The 23768-nt window shown below is 41.3% G+C and overlaps 1 protein-coding gene across 10 annotated transcripts in view; it reads right to left on the bottom strand.

Annotated features, from left to right (window-relative positions):
* ABCC9 (ATP binding cassette subfamily C member 9) overlaps positions 1-23768 on the bottom strand; it is a 100529-nt gene that overhangs the window by 74740 nt on the left and 2021 nt on the right. For 7 of the 10 annotated variants that reach the window (XM_075506522.1, XM_075506566.1, XM_075506582.1 and 4 more), the window contains exons 2-6: positions 13595-13718; positions 12261-12370; positions 6702-6869; positions 1587-1813; positions 8-90 (exon numbers count right to left, since the gene is read on the bottom strand). The gene's annotated coding sequence lies outside the window, so the exon portion shown is untranslated. Of the gene's footprint in view, positions 1-7; positions 91-1586; positions 1814-6701; positions 6870-12260; positions 12371-13594; positions 13724-23768 lie in introns of all 10 variants that reach the window. The other 3 variants (XM_075506548.1, XM_075506539.1, XM_075506557.1) reach the window with 3 other exon arrangements.

The raw sequence follows: 23768 nt of genomic DNA, 5'->3' as shown, positions 1-23768 counted from the left end.
ATCTTACCTGGATTGTCACTCTGTTCGGCATGCTCTGCAAGATAGTTATGACTATAAACAAAAGAGTATAAATATAGTCCTCAGGTGGACCTTGTTTGGGGGAAATAAGAATATTTTGAAAAACATTTATTTCAGTAGTTCTGTTGCCTATATTTAAAAAAAGATATAAATTAATAGCTGCACTTCCTAATTAAACTATATCAGCTTACAGAGCATACTTGGGTCTCGATTCAGGTTTTTTTTTTGGTCTTACATATAATGTGCATTATATGCCCATATATGCATTAAAAATATATTTTAAAATATATTTTAAATATATAAATATATTTATATGTTATATAAATACATATTTACATAAAATATACAAATATATATTTTATATAAATATATAAAAATATAAACATATAAAATATATTTTAAAATATATTTTAAATATATTAAAAAAATAAAATTATATTTATATATGCATATATACATAGATATGTGTACGCATACAGATCCAGGATGGAGAAAGTACTCAGAGTTTTACAAAAGTAGTTAGTTCTTATCCTCTGAATAATTGTCATTACAGAAGTGAGAATTTGTCTTTCCTTCTTGAACTTCACAGAGAAAATTTTAACTAAGGACAAATTATGAATTTATAGGTTTGAATAAACACAATGGAAGGCCTAACTCTGAGTTTTGCAACAGATTTTAGGTTGGTGGTCTGAATCTTTTTCCCTTCTAGGTGTAAACCTACTACTTTGTTCTTCTTACCTTCCTAAAAGCACTGGACCTAATGCAATCTATGTGATCTATAGTCTATGCATATTCCCAAATAGTTCTGCTAAGGTAATGGCAAAAAGTGCTGCCCCTTTAAAATCTATTTCATCAAAAATGATCTTGTACAAAATATCATTTACCTTTTTATTCGTATTTAAGCTGTGACCACCTGTTCCAGATAGACCCCGCTTCCTTGCTAAGCACTGTCCCAGTTACCTTGGGCCTTAAGGTGATGAATTACCTCTGGTACTTGTCAGCATTTGCATCGCTAACTGCCATATACCAGCAGCCTGATCCAAACGTTATTGAAGTCAATGCAAAGAATCTCATTGACTTTGGTAGGTTTTTGGATCAGGCTCCAAACACAGAGAAAATCACAACAGCAGTGGTGTTAAACAGGCTATTGGCACTGAAAAGCATTTCACACAAACATCTGCAGTGGCTCACACATCTAATACATTGCTTTTTTCTTTTTTGGTAAGCTTCTTAACACAATGCGATTTCAAACATCAGCCTGCTACACTGCCTGCTGTAAAACCTTCGACTTCACACGCCAAGACAGGACAGTTTAAAAAAAGAAACATAACCCTGTGAACAGCAGCAAAGAAAACAGCAGGAGGGGACGGTAAAGGCTGAGAATGCCTACGAATGGAAAAGGAAAAGGAAAAAGAGATTGGAGTTGTAATCCCAGGAAAGAAGAAGGAGCAGCCCTGTCCCACAGATATAAAGGGAAGGAGGAGGAGGTGGTTAGTGGGAGATAATGGGGGAGGGTCATCGCATGCCCCGTTTGGTTGCTGAATGTTAGATCAAACTCTGTAGCTTACCTTTGTAAACACAAAAACAAAATACCAACCCAAATTGTCACTCGGTTGTGCTATGTGATCAATATCATCCCGATGGCAGGATTTTCCTCTACTTAGTGAAGCCGCTCCAAGCCCTGGAGTGGATTATTTTTAGGCTGGTGATGGGAAGATCAGCTGCTGCCTCCTATCGAGTTTCCAAAGTGCACAAACTCTTCTTGTCTTTCTCATACGCTAAAGGGGGCAGGAAACTGGGAAGAGACAGGCAAGCAAAAAGCACCAATTTTTCACCTCCTGAAGCTACAGTCCCCTGGGATTTCTTCTGCTTGCTTTTATTTTCATTTTTCCCTGACTGGAGTAGTAAGATTCCACAAGGCTGCATTACAGTGCATGGACTATTAGCAGATGGTTATTCTGAAGTAATTGATTTAGACAAGGTAGTCTAACTTTTGGCAGGCTTGGGGAGCTTCAGCTTTTGAATTCTTTTGAATAATCTTGGATAATTTGACTTTGACAACATAATTTTGCACATCTTCCATCACCTTGAGCAGAAGAGAAAAGAGAAGTCTACTCAGATATTTTACTTTACCCGAGATCCCTCCAGACTCTTCTGCTTAAAATACAGACCAAATCCCACTTTTTGGGGATCACTCAGATCTGTTTCTTTTGAAACAGACTTTAAAAACTTTAGATAAAATTCAAAACTAATTTGATGCTCATACCAGGAATCTCATTTTCAATACAACAGCCCTTATTTACAAGGGATAATATTTTTTGGCTGCAAAATATTGCTTATTTAGAGATATGCTTAAGTATATGCTTAAGTATATGCTTAAGTATATACTTAAGCTTATATAATATACTTAAGCTTATTATATATTAATCTTAAGCTTATATATTATACTTAAGCTTATACTCAAGCTTATACTTAAGCTTATATACTTAAGCTTATACTTATATGCTTAAGTATATACTTATGTGTATGCTTAAGTATATGCTTATTTAGAGAGAAAGAAGTCCCGAGAGAGCCTACGCGCAGTCAGTTGGTTTGTTTGCTCATTTTCTTTCAGTGCCATTGAACCAAGATATACCAAGGTTCAGATTTTCCCTCATGATAGTTTCACTTGAGCCCTACAACTCGAGGCCACAAATAGCAAAGATCCGGGACTTGGTGGTGCACCACAGGACACATGGTAGTTTTGAGCACAGCTGTTCAGTCATTAGGTACCAGAGCCGGAGGCCCTTGGGACAGAATTTGCTTAGACCTTGCAGAATCCAGGGGCTGTATCTCAATCACTAGAGAGCAAATGGTTTCCAATGGATTGCAGTCAAAGATGTTTTCATGCCATGAAAGGGATTGCAGTGAGCTCTGAGGTGAGAATGTAGTTGGATGGCTGAGGCCAAACACTGGCAGGACTCATCAAAATCTTGGCAAACCCAGCTTGCTCCTTTTTCTCTGATGTTTCTTGCCTTATGACTGTAGGGGTAAGAAAGCGCAAAACCTCAGATCTAGAGAAAATTAGCGCCTTTTGTTATCTCCCATTGACTTGAAACATCAACACAGCATTACACTGAGCAACTGAGACAGTCCTCAACAGTCCTCCACGGCACTTGAAACCTTTTCCTTGCATTTACTTTTTTTTCTTTTTGCTTTTTTTCCTTCTCTTTCATGTATTAAATTTCAATGCTTTAGAAAAAAGATTGTGGATTGAAAGCTTCTGAGTTCTGCTATATATCTATGTTTCATTAAAGAAGATAAAACATAAAATCTTTAACCCATTGTCCTGGTTTCAGCTGAGACAGAGTTAATTTTCTTCGTAGTGGCTGGTATGGGGCTATGTTTTGGATTTGTGCTGAAAACAGTGTTGATAATACAGAGATGTTTTAGTTGTTGCTGTACTAGTCAAGGACTTTTCAGCTTCCCGTGCTCTGCCAGGTGCAGAAGAAGCTGGGAGGGGACACAGCCAGGACAGTTGATCCAAACTGACCAGAGGGCTATTCCATACCACATGACGTCATGCTCAGTATATAAAGCTGGGGAAGAAGAAGGAAGGGGGGACGTTTGGAGTGATGGCGTTTGTCTTCCCAAGTAACCGTTACGCGTGATGGAGCCCTGCTTTCCTGGAGATGGCTGAACACCTGCCTGCCCATGGGAAGTAGTGAATGAATTCCTTGTTTTGCTTTGCTTGTGTGCGCGGCTTTTGCTTTACCTATTAAACTGTTTTTATCTCAACCCTCGAGTTTTCTTACTTTCGCTCTTCCGATTCTCTCCCCCATCCCACCGAGGGGGAGTGAGTGAGCGGCTGCGTGGTGCTTAGTTGCCGGCTGGGGCTAAACCACGACAGTCCTTTTTGGCGCCCAACGTGGGGCACGAAGGGTTTGAGATAATGACAGATTTGATTGGAATGTGCCAGATAGAATTTATAGCTGTTATTGCTGTTTAGCTATTAATCAGCAGGGTTCTGTGCTTGCCATGGGCTTGCTTGCCTTACTGTATGTTAGAGCCTAGGGCTCGTTAGTGGCTGCTTTTTGCTTTCACTGCTTGCCGTTCTGCTGTACTGCTGATCACCTTACTCTGCTGTGCCTGGGAACATTTTGATAACAGCAATAGCCTTGCGCCTGGGCTGGCAGATGGCCAGGGCATTGCTGCTGTTTCTGTGCTGCTGTACTGGACAGGCTGGAACTCCGCTGTGAACTCGAGTCGAAGGGACTGTGACCTGTGGATGAATCCACGTGGGAGCAGGACACCCCGAAGCGTCTGTGCCCATGGATTAGCCCATGCCAGAGCAGCGTATATCTTGAAACGTCTGTGGCCATGGTTATGTCTGTGCCACAGCAGGTATAGCTCTGAAGGGATTGTGGTCCAAGGATAAGTCCACGCTGGATAAGGTGCGCCTCGAAGCATCTGTGGCTGTAGATGAAGTCCATGCTGCAGCAGGTACACCTCGAAGCATCTGTGGCTGTGGATGAAGTCCATGCTGCAGCAGGTACACCTTGAAGCATCAGTGGCTGTGCATGAGGCCATGTTGGAGCAAGTTTACTTCTGAAGGTACTGCATTCTGTGGATAAGTCCAAGCTGGAGCAGGGGCAAGGGGAGGACTTCATTGCAATGTTAAACCTCATAACCTGGTCCAAAAGGACCAGGGGTGGACATTGTAATGGATATACCTTTAAATTGTTGTAACCCATGATTTGAGTTGCATGTTATAGGAATTACTACAGCCGGAACCACCTGAACCAATGGAGGAGAAGCCTTACAAGAAGCAGTGCAAGTGCAGCAGTGACCTGACCTGAGCTGGTTTTGGTGCCCAATAACCCCAAGCAACACACCACCTCTCCTGTCCTGAGTAACAACCATAAGAGATGAAGCCCAAAGTCATGGACTAAATGAACTCAGTGGACATTTTGTGGACATTTATGGTCATTTTACAAATATTTTGTAGGGGTGGTCCATAGACTAAGGGAATGATATGTGTGTATTATATCAAAGGATGGGAAGGGTGATGGTGGGTAATGAGAATGTATTGAATAGTGTGAGACCTGAGCATAACGTAAATGGTATGGAATAAGGGGTGGATACTGTCCTGGTTTCAGCTGAGACAGAGTTAATTTTCTTCGTAGTGGCTGGTATGGGGCTATGTTTTGGATTTGTGCTGAAAACAGTGTTGATAATACAGAGATGTTTTAGTTGTTGCTGTACTAGTCAAGGACTTTTCAGCTTCCCGTGCTCTGCCAGGTGCAGAAGAAGCTGGGAGGGGACACAGCCAGGACAGTTGATCCAAACTGACCAGAGGGCTATTCCATACCACATGACGTCATGCTCAGTATATAAAGCTGGGGAAGAAGAAGGAAGGGGGGACGTTTGGAGTGATGGCGTTTGTCTTCCCAAGTAACCGTTACGCGTGATGGAGCCCTGCTTTCCTGGAGATGGCTGAACACCTGCCTGCCCATGGGAAGTAGTGAATGAATTCCTTGTTTTGCTTTGCTTGTGTGCGCGGCTTTTGCTTTACCTATTAAACTGTTTTTATCTCAACCCTCGAGTTTTCTTACTTTCGCTCTTCCGATTCTCTCCCCCATCCCACCGAGGGGGAGTGAGTGAGCGGCTGCGTGGTGCTTAGTTGCCGGCTGGGGCTAAACCACGACACCCATCCAATCATCATCTAAAATACCATTGCCATGTGATATTTCTGACAACGTATATAATTTCAGACAGAAGTGAGTAGCATTTATGGCCACAGGTTTCTTTACCAAAACATGAAAATTTGGTTCATTGTCATTCAGGTCTGTCATTTCTACCAAATTGTTTAAACAGGAAGGAACAAGAGAGGGTAAAATGAACGTGGAAGCAACCGGCATGTTTCATTTTGCTGTTTCTAAATGAAGTGCTTTCATTCCTCTACATGACAAGCTAAAATGTTTTGAAATGCATTTTTAAAAGGATTAAGAAAAACGAGAAGCTCTTCAAAGGTCAGAACACATTCTGCTGTGATCTGACATGATTTTTTGTATCTGGGCTTTTCAATTTGCCAGGGGGGAAAGACAGAAGAAAGAAAAAATAAGCAATAACGGGAATTCAAAATGTTTCAGGGTATGTTTGGACCTGTAAGTGAACGGAAAAATCCACGGGCAAAAAATCCTCAGGTATCCCCGTATTTCGCCAAATTTCCCACGTCAGCCTCCCGAAGAGGAGCGCTCCGTTCCCGACACCTGCCGAGGCCGGAGCTAGCTCGGGTGTACGCCGAGGTGCCAGCGGCGCAGAACCACCCCGGGTACCAGCACCGCCAGCCGCGGCGCGGCGGCGGCCCCGGCCCGGAGGCAGCTGCTGGGAGGCGATGCCCGGCTGCTGGGAGGCGATGCCCGGCTGCTGGGAGGCGACGCGGCCCCCGGCAGCGGGGAGGGACGCGCCCCCGCCCGCCGAGACACCCGGCCCCGCCGCTCCCCCGCGGGGCACTCACCGCGGCGGCGGCGGCGGCAACGGCGGCGGCGGGGCTCGCTGCCTCCTCGGGCAGGTGGCCCCGCGGCCCGGGAGGGGCGGGCGGCTTAGGGCGGCGCGGGGCACCCCCGCCTGCCCCCGGGGATGGGGGGGCGGGCGTACGTGGCCACGGCGGATGGGCAGCGTCAAGACAGAAGCTGCTTTACCTGACGGCTTGCAGGGGGGGGAAGTGCAGACAATTCTAAGCGGGTCTTAACGAAACCGCGGGGTTTTGGCTCCTCGCTCCGAGGCAGGTGAAATCCGCCGCCCAGCTGGCAGTGATTTCCTCGCTGCTGGGGGCTTCCATCGGCTTGGCCGGCTAAACCCAAAGGAACCTAAATGGTGGAGAAATAGCGGGAGTGGAAAAAGGTTTTAGTACATTAGGACTCACCAATGTGAGGAAAATGACCCGACGGCCGCTGCGGGTATGGGTTAATTTGGTGTAGCTCTCAGCTGAGCGCTCTCCACTTGAATTGTCTTGGTTTATTTCACTCACTGAACAGGAAAGGAAGGGTATCTGTACTCTGGGCAGCGCTCACATAACAAACTATACTGGTTTCAGCTGACGACAGCTCGCTCTGCCATTTTCCATATTGCGGACCAGTCCCTAGGTCTCCCTCTACGTGTACTTTATGGCACACCAACACTAGCAATCAAATCACTGGACCATAACGAGCTACCGTTCATTAGCCAAACTCAGGTAGCTGCATGCAGGCTCCTAGTCTCTCCCATTTCTTCGGTGAAGAGCTGAAATCACCACCATTTCACCCATGCATGCAGGTTGTTTTGTTTGAACTGCTGACACTAAACTAGCTGTTTTGGAGAAAACCTCTCATGGATATTTTGCTGAGCAAGTGGGGATAAATTCCTTCACTTATTTTAAACCTACGTATATAATTTATACCAGGGCTTTATGCTAATATAGCAATATATATCAAATGTTTGGAGTAAATTATATGTTATGGTCTATCAAGTCTTTATTTTACTTCTAAATTTGTCACAGTGACAGAATCCCCATAGCGCTAAGAACTCGTGCCATCATATAAAAAGATCAGATTAACACAGCTTCGGGATTAATTTTGACTACGCTTACAACCCTGTGTAAAAAAAGAAAGGCTTGCTGTATTTGTTTTAATTACACATTGCTCATTTTTTCTGAAACAAAATGGATCTACCAAGAAAATGTGAATGAAGTAGCAAAGACTCCGTTTTCTATTTTAATTTTTTTAATGTAATGGAAAATGCAGCCTGGTCTTTGAATAACTTCTCGGTCCCTTTTAAATATTTATTGTGATCAACCTTGGAAGGGGGAAGCAGTAGAAGCTTAGTATTATTTGAAATATTTTCCACAGTTTTTTTTTTAAAGTTTATTATCCCTGGTTTCTATGGGGAAAACTGTTGTGGAAAATATATACAGCAAAAGTTCAACAGAGCAACCTAAGTAGAGAAGAACTCTATATGAAGAACTACAAGAAAACCCCAGACCTCAGAGCTGATCACTATAAAAGGTGTATAAAGCCACAGGACTTGAACGGGGATTTACAAACCTTCTGATCTTTGATGGACAACTGCGCGTAAGTGGCGCAATGGTGGAGTCAGAGGCACCAAACGCAATGCTATGATTTGTCTTGGTAGCTCTTAATCTTGGCTGAATCTGCGTGCAAAGTTGCAGCTTAGATGCTACACACAACATAACTTTTCAGATCTCCAGTTTTATTTGTTCTGTTTGATAAAGGTTGGGTTTTTTTTAAAAATCAGTCACATTGGCAACAAAATATATATGGTTTGGATTACACTCTTTTTTTCGCCTCAAAACCCCCACAAAACCGGAGAGCTGTTCTTTTAATATTGCTTTTAAGGGCTTTTCAAGGCTGTCAAGAACAATGTAAGATTTGCACATCCTCTAAGCATAGAGGAGTTTGATCCTAAATATCATAGACTTTTTGTACCATAATTTAAATTCTACCAAACCCTTAGACCCACTTGTAGTATAAATGACGATGATATTGTGGATTTTGTGTGTGTGTCTGTGTGCGCGGAGCTGGAAGAAAGGGTTGTCTTTTTGTTTTTATCTGTGCTGTGTTGCATTTGTGTCCTCTAGGCTGACATTGCACAATTCAGACTCTTCATGTGTGTTGCCCAGAAAATCTTCACTTATTTCCAAACCAGCAAACCTACCAGTCAGATTTTATCCTCTCTGCAAACAAGACAGGACTAAACTAGGAACAGGTTATTTTTCTCCCATTGAACTCAACAAGGCACTCATTCCCCTCTGGATATGACTATCTCATCCCATGGAGAAGGAGAGAGTCTGTATGATTGTTATAGGCTTAAGTAATTCTCACACAGGTAGAGTTAGGGAAGGGGACTCCTGCTGCTATGCATGCTATGCTACATTTGCAAATGAACCTAAATCACTGGAGCATTTTTGAAAATTTTACCCTATATCTTTTTCATTTCTTTTTCTTTAAGGTATTGAAATAAGTTTTCAGCCTGAGATATTTTTGCATGTATCTACTTTACGTTATTGTGTACAGCAAGAGAATACAATAAAAGGATAATAATCATGACAAGTTTCTCGTAGAAGGCATCCCCACCATTTTTACTAGACCTAGTAGAACCCACACAATCCTACTCCCACATCCCTTACCATCTCTCCCTATAATTCCAGAAGTTGTCATACTTCAGCACTGCTATGTTCTATGCTGGGCTAAACATATAGTGTAAGGAAAGAAGAATCATCAGAACTACAAGAAATCTCTTTTACAGGAAAAGATGAAATTCATTTGCCTATACTAACCCTGAAATCTGACATCCACTGTATACAAAATACAGCATTTTTTTGGTTCTTATTCGCACCATACGTAATACATTCTTCAAAAAGCCACTACCATAAGAGGATGCATTCAATCCTTAAGAAGATCCACATCTTCTTTTTCAGGCAAGATATGTAGTGCAGTCACCTTGCTTTTCAAAAAAACATTCAACCATAAAGGGTCCCACATCTGCCTCTTATCTAAATTCTCATACTCCAGTCTCTGAAGTTGCATATCTCAAAGCTGGAAGCTTTTTAACAAAGTCTGTGTTCAGGTTTCTGGGAACGAAAAGACCTTCTATTAAAATTCACTTTCATAAAAAAGGCAAACCCCAAATATATTTAAAATCACTGTGGTCATGCTTTATGTTGTACTTCAGTTAATAATATATGCCATCTGGGTAATTTAACTCCTGCAGTGTAAGTGTAGTAATTGAGGCTTTTTAATATGCACTACCCTGTTCTTTGTGTTATTAACTACCCCTGTATTTAGTGGGTCCTAAATACCCTGGATCTCTGATCTTTTCTTATTCTCTTCTTGTTGATGTCATCTGCGACCCTTGCTGGAAATCAGGAAATGGTAAGGTAAGTCTAAAGTCCATCTTACAGCACACAGAACTTTATTAAATCCCATGCTTACATGGATTAAAATCTGGAATAGAAGTTAGTCAGAAGGATTAAGACTAATTTAAAATAACTCTACTTCTTTACAGTAGGACCTGTCAATGGCACAGTAGTGGAAGGCAATGTCTTAGCACAAGACACAAAAGCCCATTGATGAAAACAAATAAAATTATCCAGCTAAATTATCCAGCAATCAACACACTGCAGAATCATTATGTTACAAGGACTGGTGCCCCTGCAGACTCCCCAAAACACTTTCTGAAGCTCCTCTAGGATATATCTAAGGTAATTCTGTAATATTTCATCATGAGCCTGTGACAGCAGTCTGATAGCATGGTAAAAGGGTTCATATAAATAAAGAAAAAAATAGGATAAATTGTTACAATACAACTTGGTCCGGTTCCAAGACAGCAACAAGATAATACCATATGGTACAAAATGATAGAAAATAAAACAGTCTTTGGGGTGAAAATAGCAGTCCTGTAGAACAGTAGTAGAAAAACGCCACCCTGAAGTGTATAATGCTTCAAGGCAGACTCTTGGCAGACAATACAAGATTTATTAATATGACTTCAGGGAGATTTACATCATATTTGCTGTAATAAAGCAAATGGTCTGAGAAATGTAAAAGGGAATTAAACAGACTTTCATCAGTGTTCATTCTCTGTTTTACATCTTGTCCCTGTAGCAGTCATGGACTTGATAGGGAGCACTATCTCATTTCAAGTGGACCAATAGATTCTTTTGTAACTTTGCCTATGAAATGCTGACATGCTGAGGCAATCGGGAGGTCATCGAACAAATACGACCAGAATCACTCTAGCCAAATTTTCAGTTTGTGAATTGGTATGTAAATTGACTGCACATGATCCTGCATTCAGCTATTCTGATAAACTAATTTATCCCTCCTCCCAGTTATCTGAGGGATAGGAAGACCAAGCTAGTATATGTGCATGAGTGTGTGTTATGTGTTAAGTACTGTATTGCTTTTCACTCCAGCTGCAATTAAAAATGAACCCCATCGGTACAACACAGATCCAAATCTGGTCTGTAGACGTATCATCATCAAGCAGATGTTTCAAACTAAAGGGTGTTTTTTTATCTACAGTGAGACAGATTCTGTGAGCTAACTTGCAGCAACTAACTGCTAGATGTGGCTGAGGGATGTCTGAGAGCAGTCAAATATAATTGGTTTTAGATTTGAAACATAAGGCAACAGCCACTAGTGATAAGAATCATATACATATGACATGTTATGTCTGAACAGATGAAATGATATCTTCAGGAGGTCAAACTCCCATTTCTGTCTTCAGAAAATCCTAGATGGAAATATGAGTTCATGAATCTGGACTGCAATATGTCCAATACACAGTTTATACGTTGTATTGTGTCCTGAGCAGCTGATGTATATGTGCACTCTTATTTAGACTAAAAAAAACCCAAACTCACTTTATCTGTTGCTATGGCAATATTATGTTATTGGAAAAAGTAGCTAATGATATTCTGAATCATGTTGTTCCACAGAACAAAGAAACTGTGAGAAAAAGTGAGGGGAAGAGAAAGGAGAGACGCTTTAGAGGATGTTTCCAGGAACATTTGTGTCTGTGAAGAAAAATACAGGTGCACATTCCTTCTTACCTTCATTGAGCAGACCCTCTTGTAAGACAAGGTAGCTTAATTTGAACTGGATATTTGGCTAAAGTAACTCAAAAGGTGAGATCCAAGGAAAAAAGAGAGAGGAATCTGGTCACTTTCAGGAACGATGAAGAAGAGCAGGTCCATTGTGGAGCAGCCATGTTCTGAAGTTTCTCAGATTCATATGCTGCCTAATCCTTACCACTCAGCCCAGGTAACTAGTGTTTAATTAAGCTGGTTCAATACCAGCTTATAGGAAAACCATGACTAGTAGAGTTGGTTGGAATTTTGCTTTGAGAAGCTTTTGTCTTACTCATTTGAAAAAAAAAAAGTTCAAAGTATTTTTGTAATGTTTTTACTTTTTACTTATGAAAAATAAAACCTCTTTTTCTTATTTCTATCTTTTTCTCCCTCTTTTATTTCCTCCCCCTTTTTAGTAGCAAAACACAGAGGAAGAAGTTGGAAAATCTTTTTTTCTGGCATTTTGAGAGTCCTTAGTATCTCATATTTGTTGAGATGAAAATTATGATAAAATTGTGAAAAGTCTTATGCATGAAAAATTTATCTTTCTGATTCCTATGACATTTGTTTCAGCATTTTCAAAATGCAAAATGCTAACTTTAGGCACCATATTTCGAAAGTCTTAACTTACCTTTTTAAGAACTAATGCTAACACTGTTAAGTATATTCCCACTGAAGCTGGGAGGAGATGCAGATTCCTGATACCCCTGAGAATCAAATTTTCTGAGGAAATTTCCAGAGCTAAAAAGAGAGAGAGATATTAATTGAAGTAAAAGAAGATGGGGAATGTATGGGATGATGTAGTTACTTAATATACTAACACATTTTATTACGTCTGGGAGAACCCAATAAAATGGGATCCTGATAAATAAAACAGACTGAAATAAGATTGTATAATAGATAATATTCCCATGACATTCACCACAGTTTCTGGACATACTTTGAACAGTACAAAACAAGATTCTTGTTCAGAAAGCTTTCTCTCCTGCAAGTATGCGTTTCAGCTTTCATCACAAAACTTTACAGAGCTTGTAACAATGGCAGAATAGGTCCTTTATCAAAACATTCTGTGTTTCATTATCATGTATCACCAATAAAAGTGTTCAATACAGCATCCATCATATTATGTAGATATCTACAACAACATTCTGCTGTAGTTCTTTTGTAGCAGGTATTGAGGTTGCTGGAATCTCAGAAGCTAAAACATTATGTTCATTCAATAAATAAAATACAAAAGCATTAAGAGTCTCAAATATATAAACTTTTGTGCACAGACAGAAGCCGATGAAGTCTCCCAAGAAAGGTGAGTTTGCCTACTGCCACTGTATCTTCCTGCAAGTTCCTGGCATGTAACTGTTAATAATGATCCCGCTATAATTTTAAAACAATCTCCTTTTCATACATAGCTTGGAGCATTCAACACTGGTACTGAAACAAAGTGTATCAGTATTCAGGCATCTGCCATCTACGTATGGAGCTGTGGAAGAAAGGAGAGTGATACAGGGGAAAGTTCCTCCTCCCTATCAACAGCGCTTGCTATCAGACCAATAGGTGTCATTCCCTCTGAGCTCTAAGAAACACATCAATGAAGACAAAAATTTCTTGGCTTGAGCTGTAGAGTACTTGATTAGAGAAAATGGGAAGACAGGCAGGAGGAAAACTAGCCTGCAATGATATTTACATGAGCAATTTAGCCTAAAGACAAAAATGGTTGACAGAACAGTTGGATGCTTGTGGTCAGCGTGGCCATGGTCAGCACCAGGAGGAGCTCTGGCTCCAGAACAGTATCCCCTTGCAGCTATCTCTGCACTTTCTGCCTGAGCACATATTAATCCAGCCTAAGAAAAATACTTATTTCCATGTCAAAGATGTATTTTCAGGTAGTTTTCAGTTAGTGACAGCTAAAGGAGATGTAATGCATTTCAAACACTGTAACAGGTAAGAGATTTAATGGGCACCATTCACCTGACAGGTCCTTGCAAGTGCTGTGTTGTCAGCAGTTACTAACGTTTTCCAGGAGTCCTCTCCTTAGAGACAAGGCACAGGAGTGACATCTGATTTGCCTTGGACTTCCCAGGAAAGCTTGTTCCTGCACTTGAACAGAGATCTTTGTTTCAGATCACTTAGAACAAACAATTGTGAATCTCCTAAATGGTTTTAAGACATGGTATACAACACATGCCATATAATACATGCAAGTTGTAGCCCAAATACTTGAAAGCAGACCACTATGTAGTACTGAAGGGTAGAACATTTAAAAGGCCAGCTCTGGACCAGGCTTGGACTGTGGTTTGGAATATGATTTGAGGTTACATGGTAGGACAGACTCAGATTTTAGTCCCACATTACCAAAACTTCCTGAACTGTTTTTAGAGATTTTATTGAAAAATGACAAAAAACTTGCAAAGGCAAGGGTAAGGGTATCATAAGATTCAAGACAATAAGATGACTAGATAATGTCTGTCTGTATAAAGTAGAGGTTTCTGTGTCCTACTCTTTTCCAAGACATAGCAAGGAAAAAGTTCAGAGTACATGAGTCACCTAATGTCCCTTTAGTCACCTCTTGGCCATAATGGTGACCTCTGCTATCTGTTTCCCCTCGGGAGGCACTTCAATCAAAATTGCATGATTGAAGCTGATCACTACAAATCAGGGTTATATCAATCAAAACTGCATGACTGAAGCTCTTAAAAAAAATCCAAAATAATTTTGTATTACCGATATTTTGAATGTTCTATGTCTTCATTCACAAAATTAAATAATTCTTTACTCCACAATCCACATGGTACTACTTTTGGGGAGGGTTAATGAAAAATCAAAATTTATCACAAATGTTCTATGGCTGTATGTCTCTACAAATACATATTCAATGACTTGCCTTCCCAGCAGCAACTACGAGTGAAATGTGGCTCATGCACTCGTATGCATAGTTGAAAACGACCATTCACCAACTTATTAGTTAGAGCGTGAGAACCATCTTTCAAAAATTTCCATTGTAGTGAAACAGGAAGATTGTACGTGCAGACCTGAGCTCTGTAATACTCTCAGCAGCTGCATTGAGGCAAGTGACCGTACGGAAATGTGACACAAAATATCTCTGGGTCTGAGAAGACAGTTAGCTAAACACAGGGGCACGAGAGCAACAAGAACTTTCTGACTCTACTGGCTGTTGCTCAAGCAATGGGGAGTGGGAAGTAGATTTCCTAATAGTGTGAATTACAAAGGTAGTATCAGGAGACCCTGACCTCTGCCTTATCTGTTGCACAGTCTTCTGTGATTCACATGCTCATAGAGAAATTATTAAGAGGACTATTTATCTGACCCCGCAAAATTATGTTCAGGCTGCGCATGTGCTTTCTATCTAGCTCCACGGGTCATCAGCCAGCAATGAGATTGGAAATAGGAACCGGTCCAAACACCACCACTTTACTGTACTTGTTTCTCATCCAGCTTGAGGCCTAGACAGAGGGAGGGTGTTTACATTGAAAGGAAGAGGAGCAACATGCATGCACAACAGATCGTTTCACTTAAAGGGAAACTATTATCTGCTCTATACCTGTAAGTCTTGCTCTGTAAGGAATAGGAATTCCAATTCAACATAACCGTAAAAGAAGCAAAAAATACAGTTATTAGAAACTGTAACCAGTAATAGCGTAATTGCATCTGCAGAAGCTATTTCATGTGCAATAATCATAGACAACTGTCTGGAAATCAGTCTACAGTAAAAATAGCTGGTGATTTTACTGAGTTCTCCACGGATGCATTTCAACATCATTGTTAGAGTAAGAAGGGTAATTTAAGCAGAGTTCTTATTGCACCTCGGATGATGATTTTCTCAGTTGATTATTACTTGCTTCTGTACCGCATGGTGTTAACGCTGCTGTAACAATGGCACTAGATGGCACTGTTTCCAGAAGCTGCCAAAGTGGCATGCAAATACTACTTTGGGCTGCTAATTCTGAGCTACGCAGGGTTATACCAGGTTATGTTACAGTAGCAGTTTCAGAAGACATAGCAGACTATGAGCTGTATGAATCTATAACTAAATCTGTTCCTTCAGATAGAGGAAGGTAAAAATTGCTTTAGAGTAGGTACAAATAAAGCAAGCTCTGTTCTGACCGGCCTGGCTGAACTGAGAGCTTTGGCTGGAACTCAGGAAAAAAAGGAGAGTTTGTGACCTTTGGAAGAAGGGGCAGGCCACTCAGGAGGACTACAAAGATGTCGTGAGGTTATGCAGGGAGACAATTAGAAGGGCCAAAGCCCAACTAGAACTTAATCTGGCTACTGCCATAAAAGACAATAAAAAATCTTTCTATAAATGCGTTAGCAACAAAAGGAGGGCTAAGGAGAATCCCCATCCTTTATTAGACATGGGGGGAAACATAGTGACAAAGGATGAGGAAAAGGCTGAGGTACTCAGTGCTGCCTTTGCCTCAGTCTTTAACAGTAAGACCAGTTGTTCTCTGGGTACCCAGCCCCTGAGCTGGAGACAGGGATGGGGAACAGAATGGAGCCCCCATAGTCCAAAGGGAAATGGTTAGCGACCTGCTACACCACTTAGACACACACAAGTCTATGGGGCCGGATGGGATCCACCCAAGGGCACTGAGGGAGCTGGTGGAGGTGCTCACCCAGCCACTTTCAATCCTTTACCAGCAGTCCTGGCTAACCGGGGAGGTCCCAGACAACTGGGGGTTAGCAAATGTGGTGCCCATCTACAAGAAGGGCTGGCAGGAGGATCCAGGGAACTAGAGGCCTCTCAGTCTGACCTTGGTGCTGGGGAAGGTTATGGAACAGATCATCTTGAGTGCCATCACACAGCACATACAGGACAACCAGGTGATCAGGCCCAGCCAGCATGGGCTTATGAAAAGGCAGGTCCTGCTTGACCAACCTGATCTCCTTCTATGACAAGGTGACCCGCTTAGTGGATGAGGGAAAGGCTGTGGGTGCTGTCTGCCTGGACTTCAGTAAAGCCTTTGGCACCCTTTCCCACAGCATTCTCCTGGAGAAACTGGCTGCTCATGGCTTGGACGGGTGTACACTTCGCTGGGTAAAAACCTGGCTGGATGGCCGGGCCCAAAGAGCTGTGGTGAACAGAGTTAAATCCAGTTGGTGGCCGGTCACAAGTGGTGTTCCCCAGGGCTCAGTATTGGGGCCAGTTCTGTTTAATACCTTTATCAATGATCGGGACGAGGGGATGGAGTGCACCCTCAGTAAGTTTGGAGATGACACCAAGTTGGGCGGGAGTGTTGATCTGCTTGAGAGGAGGAAGGCTCTACAGAGGGACCTGGACAACCTGGATCGATGGGCTGGGGCCAATTGTATGAGGTTCAACAAGGCCAAGTGTTGGGTCCTCCACTTGGGTCACAACAACCCCATGCAACGCTACAGGCTTGGGGAAGAGTGGCTGGAAAGCTGCTCAGCAGAGAAGGACCTGGTGATATTGGTAGACAGCTGGCTGAATATGAGCCAGCAGTGTGCCCAGGTGGCCAAGAAGGCCAATGGCATCCTGGCTTGTATCAGAAATAGTGTGGCCAGCAGGGCTAGGGAAGTGATCGTGTCCCTCTACTCGGCACTGGTGAGGCTGCACCTCGAATACTGTGTTCAGTTTTGGGCCCCCCACTCCAAGAGAGACATTGAGGTGCTGGAGCGTGTCCAGAGAAGGGCAACAAAGCTGGTGAAGGGTCTGGAGCAGAAGTCTGATGAGGAGCGGCTGAGGGAGCTGGGGTTGTTTAGCCTGGAGAAAAGGAGGCTGAGGGGAGACCTTATCGCTCTCTACAACTACCTGAAAGGAGGGTGTAGAGAGGTGGGGGTCGGTCTCTGCTCCCAAGTAACAAGCCATAAGTCAAGAGGAGATGGCCTCAAGTTGTGCCAGGGGAGGTTGAGATTGGATATTAGGGAAAATTTCTTCACTGAAAGGGTTGTCAAGCATTGGAACAGGCTGCCCAGGGAAGTGGTTGAGTCGCCATCCCTGGAGGTATTTAAAAGACGTGTAGATGTGGTGCTTAGGGACATGGTTTAGTGGTGGACTTGGCAGTGCTAGGCTAACGGTTGGACTTGATGATATTAAAGGTCTTTTCCAACCTAAACGATTCTGTGATTCTATGATTAGGCCACAGTTTCAAATTGTGGATTTCTCCTCTGCTGAGAAGCAACATGCAAAGTCTTGCACTTGGCAGACCAAAAACATTAGTAGCAGTCAGGGATGTTCAGTGTCAGGCAAAAAGGAGGCACTATATACAGATTCTTGTGCTTCAACTGAAATAATTTGTTAATGTGTAAAATAAATGTGCATTTCATAAATAGTTTTGACATATTTTGTGGGCAAACAGTGGCAGCAGATTGAGGATGTTTATGGACTCAGGCAGATAAACTGTTTAATGACCCAGTATACAGATAAAATGAGCTGGCTGCTAAAGTTGTAGTAGAGATTTGTAACAAAAAAATATTAAGAGTGTTTTGAACACAATATGAATGGAAACATATGTGTGTGAAAGCACCAGATGAAACAGCAGAACATGGGGTAAAAGAACAGCCTGGACTGATAACAAAGAACACCATTCCCTTGACACTGTTCCCAGAACATTGTTCTCAGCAGTAAAATTGAGTAGCGTGATGTTTAGGTCAAGCCCAAAAGGCCTGCACTCAAGCCCACAAGGTCTGCACTCTCATAAGACCGCAGGACAAGATGACTTGTCAGCAGAAGATGCTGCATCCTCACAACAGGAGGATGGCAACAAGGCTGCAGCATATGACATACAGCATTTCTTTTCCCATTGGCCTGTAGGAAAAACAGACGTACATTTCAAACAAACAAGAAAAAATGGGCAAAAGCAGCAACGTTGCCTAAAATTTATGGAGGGTGAAGCAAGCAAGATCCCAAAACAAAGGACAAGCATTGATTCCTAAAGGGTATCAAAGATCTGTCAAAAACCAAGTTCATCACTGTGAATCAAGAAGAACCCCAGAAAAATTATGAACACTTGACAGGCAGAGTCCTTTGCTACCTATGTTGCACTCAAGTGGTCCTTGCCAGGGAGACACAGGTAGGTGCTTGTAACGATGTGATATGTAACTATGTGAGTGAGTGACATATTTGAGGGAATGTTAGTGCATAGCATCAACTTACATAGAGATTTTTAAATAAATAAAAAGTTCCCTTTCTCTAAGATCTAGCACTGAGTTTTGTTATGGTGAATTTTCCTTTTTTTTAAACTTACATTCCCATGCTCCTTGACTCCCTCACCTCCTTTAATTCCTCTCTGTTGTAATCTTCTCTGAGACTTGTGGATGATAGCGGGTTTGGGGTTCTCCTCTCTCTGCTTTCTTGGTTAGATTGCTTCCTTGCAAGTCATAATTTTAATAAAATAAAAAGAAAAGGGGGCTAGAATGGACCTAAAAAGATTGTTTAGATCACCCAACAGTACCTAGAACAAATCCTAATGCCATGTCAGTGTCAGCTGCCAATGATGGAAATGTCACAGCCTCCCTAAACAATGTATATCATGTAATTGCCCTTTTGATTACCATTTCTAATAGCTAGCCTGAATATCCTGTGATGCAACTCAAGCTTGTAACTTCTTGTCCTAAGCACACTGACATGACAAAGATTTTTTTTTTCTTGCAGCAATCTTTTACTTGTGTGAGGATTACTATCATGTCCCCTCTCGGTTTCTCCTTTTGATTAAAGAGCTCCATTTCCCTCAACATTTCTTCACAGTTTCAGCCTAAGAAGGAAAACCAGGCAGGATTTTTGGTCCTTTGCTTTACCAGCTGGCAACAACTATCTCACATTTTTGGGGCTCAGCTAGCCTCCTATAGGCTAGTTGATGGAGGGAAGATGTAAGAACAATAGGCTAGAAAAAAATCACCTGGGCATGAGTGTGATAGAGGGTTAGTAAAAAAAATCACAAAATGCCGACCCATGGTATTTCCTGACACTGTAACAAGACATATTAGTTGGAATAAAAAGAGTGAAAGTCACCAGCTACAGGAAGAAAATATCATTTATGTACTAAGTCCGTTAAGAAGGAGGGAACTTTTGAGGAAGGTTTTAGGAAGGATCACAACTAAATCACACTACAGAAGAAAATTTAAAAAACAACAATCAAGGTAACAAAGGTCTTTGCAAGTCTGAACTAGGGGGAAATGTCTTTCTGCTTGCACATCTGGCTATAAGCTTAACTTTGCCTATGTAATCATAATACACTAAACTGGCATCTGAAAAAGCTGAGTATCATGGAATAACTAACACCACTAAACTCATTTTGCAGCTGGAGACAGCTGCTTACCTGTCTAGAGGGCAAGTCAAAGTTTGGGTGCCTTCAACTGTTCTCTAAAGGTACCTTCTGAAGGATACATGAACGTATGCTTCCTTTTTGGCTATACAAAGAACCTGAGGTTTTCAGGCTTCCAGCTTATTGCCTCATTTAGATGCCTGGATTTAGGTAGGATGAATGTAAGTAATCGTATAAAAAATTATATATAAGTGTAAATGTTTGCAACATTGATTTGATTTACAAAGTTATTTGGATTCTTTTATGGCAAAAATTAAATATAAATCAGTGTTGTTATTACAAGAATTAATAATTATTTTATAGCCAGACAGGTAATGTCAACACCATTTGTCAAATAATGTAATAGTCTTAGTAATAATAATAAAGACTTCACTTCAGCCATTTGAAATTACTCTTAAATATACATATTTCAGTTCTCTCTGATTTCTTCCGTGTACATGAGATGGCCAGAGGGAAAACAATCCATCCAGCAGGCACTGACTTGAACACGGTGCATTTCAGTACGCTGCAGCAAAGTACTTTGCTCCATTTCATTTCTGCAGAAAGTCCAAGTAATACATCAAGTCAAGTGTAAGCTCTAAGCAATCATATTCTTTCCTGTCTGCTTTTAAGAAATCTCAGGCCCTTGAACACTTCCTTGGCCTTTTTTATAAACATAATCTTTATTCATCTGACTCTCATGTATGGACAGACTATATTAGCCCAAGACTTGCATGAAGCTTCCAATAACAAGAACAGGTGATTTGCTTGACTTTCTCAGACCCATTCCTTATTTCCTTTACACTGGTTTGACTCCAGCATAACTCCATGGATTTCACTGGAGCTATCCATGGTTCAGTGCCAGGAAAGGAGATCTGGATCTCTGAACTTTCCTGTTGCTGCAGAGAGGTCCAGAAAGAGTAACTTCCAGTTTACCCAGATGTAGTGCATCCCTGAATCTCTACCAGAGGTTTCCGTTACATGCTTCCATTGAGTCTTTCTTACCTGTTTCTATAGTACCCGTGAAGTTAGATATGTCCTAGAAAAAGACAGGACCCTGCAACTGGACCCACCTGCACGGTTACTTCTGGAGCCCTACTGATATAAACTGAGCTAGACTTCATACACACAAAGTTAAATCCTGGCCCCAGTTAGGTCAACAGCAGTTTTACCATTGTTTTTTAAGGTGTCGGGCTTTCATCAACACACCATAAGGCTTTGCTCATGAAGTCCAATGTGAGCTTCAAAGAATCACTATTATATACTTTTCCTGTCTTAAAGCCTAAGCACAGCGTTGTGACCAGTGTGAATGTCAGAAAGGGCAGAGCAGATCGCAAGACTGGCAATTTGGAAGATGAAAGGGCAGGGTAGATTTCATGACTGGCAATTTAGAGGGTGTTAGTTTGAAAGCAGACCCCAGCTGTCACTACTAGTGAGGTTTCTTGTTCAGCTATGCCTGATACGCATTAATAGCAGTGACACACTGCATAACAGAACATTTCTCTAATTAATAGCCCAAGTTCCACGATGTGCTCCCTGTTAGTAGATTATAACCTTTGAACAGTGATCACAGTAACACCCCGGCACAGACCTACTGAATGCCTCCCGTTTTGTTCATTTGCTCTTACACGCAGACTTGAATGAATGGACTTCTTGAGAGAAACTACAATGTGATACTTTATAGCAACTGAACAGTGGCCAGAAAGGAAATTCACAGATTTTATTATCCCCAATGGAATCCTATGGCATGGAACGTGATTTTAAAATAGATTTATTCCCACTAATTTTACTAGTATACCGGTATTTCCCTGAAATGAGCCAGTTTGGCCTTACTTGTTCAGGGACAGTAGGGCACAGTAGGACTAGGGGCAGGCAGGCTGCACAGTCACAAGACCTTGACCACATTATGCGATGTGGGAATGTGTGCTGCACTAGCCAGTGGTGACGCAAGAGCTGGAACCCTTTCCTCCATGCTGGGAAACCTGTGCCTGCAGGCCACTTCATGATTACATAAAACAGGGTACATGTTCTAAAGAAGCGGAAAGCATTATATTCTTTGTTTTGTTCTCTGCTGCTCTATTATTAGAATAGCAAATGTTCTTATCTCACTGAGTGCTGTTACCCACACAATCCCTTCAGGAGCAAGACGTCAGGACAAATATGGAAGAAACGAGTCAGAATGTATTTAGGTGAGTAATATGAACTCAAACTAGCTCAGAGCTGAGTTTCATCCTTGGCTACTGAAGCAGCTGGCTGACAAAATCTCAGAACCAGGTAGAGTTACCGAGACTAGAAAGCATAAAATGCCCCCTATGTTAAAAATAGGGGGAAAGGAAAAGCCTGGGAATAATCCACTATGTCTGCTTTAGCAAGTAGTGTGACACAGTAACAGTTTACGTGCTTTGAGACTCAGTTCAGAAGTGCACTCTTGATCTGAACTAAAATTTGGATACAGATGCATTTGAACCATTAGTCGAACACTTGAACCTGGGAAAAAAAATGCTGGAACAAATAATCAACAAGTTTTGGTAAGCACATAAAAGAAACCAAAGCAACTAATAGCAGTCAATAATAACTTACCTAGAACAAGTCAAATCAGTATGATTTCAACCTGCAAAACTGGGCCTGTGGCTAGAGGAAGATGGAGTAGATACCATGTATCTTAAGCTTAGTAAAACTCTTGACAAGGTCTCACATAGCTTTCACGTAAATAAACTAGAGGAATGTGGTTTACACAAAAATATTTTAATGTGGGGACAGATCTGCTTGCTGTAGGAATAAATGCAAGATACTGCATTTGGGCAGATACAGCCAGATGCAAAGACAGAGGTTGGAAGTTTCTGGCTACGTACCAGCTCTTGCAGAAACAAATCTTAGGTCATAGTGAACCACTGGTTGAATTATGTCAATATTGTGCAAGAAAAGGTAAATTATAGAGAGATGTATAAATGAGGGTACAACCTTCAAGTTATGTGAAGGAGTAATCCTGCTTTGCTCACTTGCAATATTCCGGTTAATTTTGAGTACTACATTAGTAACAGTGCAGAGGAGAATAATGGTGATGATCGGAAGTCTGGAAGATTTGAACTAGGAGAAAGACTGAACAAATGGGTACGATCCTGAAAAGGAAAAGTCTAAGAGTTGAGATGGTGCCTGTTTTCAAATACGCACATGCCTGCTGAAGAAAGACAGGAAATAATCTGTTCTCTAGACCTGTTTTGGATAAGACAGGAATTAACGGACTTACATTGCAGAAAAGAAGATTCAGTAAAGATTAGGAAAAGCTTTGCTACTATTATAAGAATCTCTAGATTGCCTGGACAGGTTATGCAGTCAACATTACTGATAGTCTTTAGGACTGGGTTAGATACATGTCTATGAAGAAGGACAAAGGTATTTAAGATACTTGTTTGAGGACCATTTCAGCCCTATGAGTGAAAGATTTGGTTTTGATGTGAAGAGAAAAAAAAGATTAAATGGGGTTTAATTATGCACAGACTTGTAAAAAAATCCTTACTGGATGAACCCCATCTAGAAGATCTATGATGTATGCCAGATCATCTAATGCCATTTCTTTTCTCTGTAAATGAAAATTGAATCCAGACTCAGCTCCCTGCTTGGTGTATTCCTGGACTATGAGAAAGTACTGAACTGAATTATGTAGCTGAAATATTGTTATTGATAAATCATCGAATTTTCACAATGTGCTGAACCAAAATACAGTGGTTTTTAACCCATTGCTACTTAACATGTAGGGATTTTGAATACTGTAACAATTATCTAAGAAACTCTGAAAGAGATTTAATACAGCATATGATTTCTCATTCTTCAGTTGTTAAAGCCTTGTATATTTTCTTTGT

The sequence above is a fragment of the Mycteria americana genome, chromosome 1, assembly GCF_035582795.1.
Source record: "Mycteria americana isolate JAX WOST 10 ecotype Jacksonville Zoo and Gardens chromosome 1, USCA_MyAme_1.0, whole genome shotgun sequence".
NCBI classification, from domain to species: Eukaryota; Metazoa; Chordata; class Aves; order Ciconiiformes; family Ciconiidae; genus Mycteria; species Mycteria americana.
This window is presented reverse-complemented; position numbering and strand designations above follow the sequence as displayed.